The sequence below is a fragment of the Pongo abelii genome, chromosome 8, assembly GCF_028885655.2.
Source record: "Pongo abelii isolate AG06213 chromosome 8, NHGRI_mPonAbe1-v2.0_pri, whole genome shotgun sequence".
In the NCBI taxonomy this organism is placed as follows: Eukaryota; Metazoa; Chordata; class Mammalia; order Primates; family Hominidae; genus Pongo; species Pongo abelii.
The window spans coordinates 81,127,440-81,132,935 of record NC_071993.2 but is presented as its reverse complement, the minus strand read 5'-3'; the positions used below and the strand labels follow the sequence as shown (position 1 = coordinate 81,132,935).

General features: G+C 42.6%; 1 non-coding gene across 1 annotated transcript; it reads left to right on the top strand.

Moving 5' to 3' along the window:
* Window positions 1-1,511: 1,511 nt before the first annotated feature.
* LOC112135290 (U6 spliceosomal RNA) lies at window positions 1,512-1,619 on the top strand. The gene has a single exon (XR_002916592.1). It is a non-coding gene; the product is annotated as a U6 spliceosomal RNA (small nuclear RNA).
* Window positions 1,620-5,496: the final 3,877 nt, after the last annotated feature.

Below are 5,496 nucleotides of genomic sequence, written 5' to 3'. Positions count from 1 at the left end.
GTTAGCCAGGATGGTCTCGATCTCCTGACCTCGTGATCCGCCTGCCTCGGCCTCCCAAAGTGCTGGGATTACAGGCATGAGCCACCGCACTCAGCCTATAGAACCTAAGATTGGTTTTCTGAGATGTTTTCCAGACTGACCCCACCTGGACTCATGACTGATGACTCATCTGGTCCTGTGGCCCCACTGACAGACTCAGCATATAAAGACCATTTTCCACACCCCTGTGATTTCATCCCCAACCAATCAGCAGCACCCTTTCCCTAGGTTCCCCTACCCCCCACCAAATTGTCCATAAAAATCCTAACCTCTGAGCCTTTGGGGAGACTGATTTGAGTAATACTGTTACGTCCTGCGTGGCCAGCCTCATGTTGATTAAACTCTTTCTCTACTGCAATAGCATGTTCTCTAGTTTTGTCTTTGCTGTGGGCAAGAAGAACTCATAAGGTGATTATATCTGTGCAGATATACCCCTGGTATCTCTACCTCTTTTTGTTGTTGTTGTTGTTGTTGAGACAGGGTCTTACTTTGTCTCCCAGGCTGGAGTGCAGTGGTGTGATCTCACACCACTCTACAACCTCTGCCTCCCAGGTTCAAGCAATTCTCCTGCCTCCACCTCCCAAGTAGCTAGGATTACAGGCACCCGCCACTGAATCTGGCTAATTTTTGTATTTTTAGTAGAGACGGGGTTTCACCATGTTGGTCAGGCTGGTCTTGAACTCCTGACCTCAGGTGATCCACTGAAGTGGGAGTGCTGGGATTACAGGATTGAGCCACCTTGCCTAGCCTCTCTACCTCTTCTTACAATTATACCACTTCTATCAGATTAGGGCCCACCCTTATGACCTTACTTAAACTTAATTATCTCCTTAGAAGCCCTGTCTCCAAATATAGTCATATTAGTTGTTAAGACTTCAACCTATGAATTTGGGGAGAACATAATTCAATCCATCAACAGGTTAGATTTCCAGACATAAATCTCATCCAAGGTAAGGTTTGAATTTGCATGGAATTAGCCAGGTAAAGAGTGGTGAATGGTGGGTGTGGTGGCTCATGCCTGTAATCCCAGCACTTTGGGAGGCTGAGATGATAGGATCGCTTGAGACCAGGAGTTCAAGACCAGCCTGATCAACATAGTGAGACCCCCCTTTCTAAATACAAATTAAAATTAAAGAACCAGGCGCAGTGGCTCACGCTTGTAATCCCAGCATTTTAGGAGGCTGAGGAGGGCAGATCACGAGGTCAGGAGTTTGAGACCAGCCTGGCCAACACAGTGAAACCCCGTCTCCACTAAAAATACAAAAATTAGCTGGGCGTGGTGGGGGGTGCTTGTAATCCCAGCTACTCAGGAAGCTGAGGCAGGAGAATCGCTTGAACCCAGGAGGTGGAGGTTGCAGTGAGCTGGGATCAGGCCACTGCACTGCAGCCTGGGTGACAGAGCTAGGCTTCATTTCCAAAAAAAAAAAAAAAAATTAAAATTAAAATTAAAATTAAAAAAGGGTGGGGAAAAGTTGCTCACTTCAGCAGCATATATACTAAAAAACGGAATGATACAGAGCAAATTAGCATGGCCCCTGAGCAAGGATGACATGCAAATTTGTGAAGCAATTAAATTTAAAGATAAAAATAAAGAGTGCAGAAAAGAGTGCTTCAGACTGCAGGTAAACGCTGGTCAAAGGCCAGAGAACAAAAAAGTATGGCACATCAGAAAACCAAAAGTATTTTTTTTTTTTTTTTTTTTCTGAGATGGAGTCTCGCTCTGTCACCCAGGCTGGAGTGCAATGGCACAATCTTGGCTCACTGCAACCTCCACCTCCCGAATTCAAGTGATTCTCCCACCTCAGCCTCCCCAGTAGCTGGGATTACAGGCGCCCACCACCACACCCGGCTAATTTTTGTATTTTTAGTGGAGACGGGGTTTCACCATGTTGGCCAGGCTGGTCTCGAACTCCTGACCTCAGGTGATCTGCCCGCCTTGGCATCCCAGACTGCTGGGATTACAGGCATGAGCCACTGCACCAGGCCGAAAACCAAAAGGATTTTCTAGATAATACCAGAGAGGTCAACAGAGAACCTTGGAAGGCCTTGGAAGTCATGATAGAATTGGGGCTTTGTCTCAGGGCAATGGGAAGCCAGTGGAACTCTGTAAGCAAGAGACTGATAGAACCATATCTACATTGATCACTTTGGCTTTAGTGTGGAGAGTGAAGTGAAAAATAGTAACATTGGAAATAGAATGACAAGTTAGGAGGTTTTTATAATAAAATAGGTAGGATGGGAATAGAGAGAAGTATACAGAATTGAGAAATCTTCAGAACCTATAATTGGCAGGACTTGCTAATGGACTGGAAAATAAGGAATAAACTGAGGATGATGCTTAGGTTTCTGAGTTGAGCCAGTGGTTGAACAGTTAGTGACATGCCCTGAGATAGGAAACAAAAAAGCAGATGATCAGGGGGAGGGCCGGATGGTAAACTCAGTATTCAATACAGTACATTGAGTTGTAGACATGTGAGTCATAAAAGTAAAGATGTTCACAGCCTTATCAGCTAGCTATTTTCATCCTTGTTTTAGAAATAAAAAGCAACAGGCCAGGCGCGGTGGCTCACACCTGTAATCTCAGCACTTTGGAAGGCCAAGGCAGGTGGATCACCTGAGGTCAGGAGTTTGAGAGAAGCCTGGCCAACGTGGCGAAAGCCCGTCTCTACTAAAAATACAAAAAAATTAGCCGGGCTTGGTGGCGGGCGCCTGTAATCCCAGCTACTCCGGAGGCTGAGGCAGGAGAATCACTTGAACCTGGGAGGTGGAGGTTGCAGTGAGCCGAAATTGTGCCATTGCACTCCAGCCTGGGTGACAAGAGTGAAACTCCGTCTCAAAAAATAAAATAAAATAAAATAAAATAAAAATAAAAAACAACAACAGCTGACGTTTCAAGACATTAAGTGAAATGGGATCCATGCCCAGGTTCATCGGACTCTCTGCTTTTTCAACTACAGTCCACAAATTCTTGCCCAAAACTCCAAGTCAGTCAGATATATTTCAGAATTCAGAATTTACTGATTTTAGAAAGATAATATAGTGCCTATACTCTATATTATAGAACAGGGACTGGGAAAGTATCTCACAATCAAACACATTGATAAATCTTTAATGAATCATGTGAATATTCATAAGTGGGTTAAAGAAGGACCAAAAATAGTCTTGTGGCAGTTCAGGATGAGTGTGCCATTAAATGAGTATATAAAAATTTCACCAGCCTGAGCATCATAGTGAGACTCCATCTCTATAAAAAGTTTAAAAATTAGCTGGGAGTGGTGGTGCATGCCTATAGTCCCAGCTACTTGGGAGACTGAGGTGGGGGGATCACTTGAGCCTGGGAGGTGGAGGCTGCAGTGAGCCATGATTGTGCCACTGTACACCAGCCTGGGCAACAGAGCAAGACCCTGTCTCAAAAAAAAAGAAAAAGAAAAAGAAAAAGAAAAAAAATCAGGCCAGGTGCGGTGGCTCATACCTGTAATCCCAACACTTTTGGAGGCCAAGGGAGTGATCACTTGAGATCAGGAGTTTGAGACCAGCCTGGCCAACATGGTGAAACCCTGTCTGTACTAAAAATACAAAAGTTAGTTGGGCATGGTGGCACAGGACCTCTAGTCCCAGCTACTTGGGTGGCTAAACACGAGAATTGCTTGAACCTGGGAGGCGAAGATTGCAGTGAACCCAGATCGCGCCACTACACTCCAGCTTTGTTCTGTCTCAAACAAAACAAAACAAAACAAAACAAAACAAAACAAAACAAAAACCTTGAGAGCAAGGTTCTGTCTCAAAAAAAAAAGAATTTAGTTTTCAGGGTATATTGGATTTTGAAATTGTGGATAAATGATAAATGCATACCTTCTAAGATAATACTGCATGATAGAAGTCAAAAAAATAGAGTTTCAAGAAAAAAGTGGTGTTAAATATTACTGTGAGATGAAGGACAAGAATTGAAGAAAAGTCATCAAACTTGGTGATCAAGAGCTTAGTAGAGATATCTTCAGAAGCACCTTGTTTGACTGCATAAAGTAATGGGAACAGAAGTCAACTTTTAAGGGGTTAAAGAGTAAGACAATCTTCATATCCAGTAAAATTGTTAAAATTAAAAAGACAAAGAATACAAACTATTGACAACCTTTTAAAGCAAGTGGCATTTTTATTCACTGCTAGTGGTAGTGTATTTTGAAAAACTGTTTGGCGATCTCTGCTAAAGCCAAATATATGCATAATCCTTGATGCAGCAATTCTAGCCTATGTAAGTGTTTAGCAAAATGCATGCACATTAACTCAGGAAAACATGTACAGGAATGTTCACATCAGCTTTGTTTTGGAGTAGTGGTGGATATTCATTACATTGTAAATCAAATTAACTACAAACAAAAGGTACCATGCATGAACCACTGATGACAATTGGTCATGAACCAAGGATTATAATTTATTCAAATCTGTGCGGTAAGGTTCATAAGAAAAGGGGAAGAATGTAAGTCATTAATGGGAATGCACCTATCCAAAAAGGGATTAGGCCAGGTGCAGTGGCTCACACCTGTAACCCCAGCACTTTGGGAGGCCAAGGCAGGCAGATCACTTGAGGCCAGGAGTTTGAGACCAGCCTGGCCAACATGGTGAAACCCCTTCTCTACTAAAAATCCAAAAATTAGCCAGGCATGGTGGCACGCACCTGTAATCCCAGCTACTCAGGAAGCTGAGGCAGGAGAATTGCTTGAACCCAGGAGGTGGAGGTTGCAGTGAGCTGAGATCTCGCCACTGCACTCCAGCCTGGGTGACAGAGTGAGATTCTGTCTCAAAAAAAAAAAAACAAAAACACACACAAAAAAAGGATTAATTATTTATACATTTACAAAGTAAACATCCTGTTAAAGCTAGCCAAGAATATTTGCTCCATGATGATGGAAGAAGTCTAGAGGTTTCTGCAAATTATTTCAATATTGTGACCAAAACTTTTCCAATTGGTCCATTTCTCTAATTACTTTGCTCCCTTCCCTGAAACCCTGAACTGGAAAAAACAACAACAACAACAACAAAAAAGCATGTGATATATATGGCAATCATGCTGGGAAAGTCAGAGCCCTGCAGATTTTAGAAATGGCAAGGGAGAACTCAGTGTAGAATAACCTGTGTCTAGCCAAAGCTGAAGCCTGGCCAGGCTCCATGTATGTTGTGAAAACTCTTTGGCCACAGTCCTGATGTCCTAACATCTGAGGTTGCATCATTCTTCCCGTAGTTGCTTCTGGACTGAATATCAACAGCATATGATGAAAACATGTTAGGGTAGAGGTAAAAGGTATTTGTCATATTTTCTTTTTCTTTCTTTTTCTTCCTTCCTTCCTTCCACAGAAGAGTGGAGAAAATATTTTAAAAGACCACCTCAGAAATAAAGAATACAGTGAAAATGAAGGGTAGAAAGTTCAATTCATGGTAAAATTCTTATTTTTCCTGTGCTGT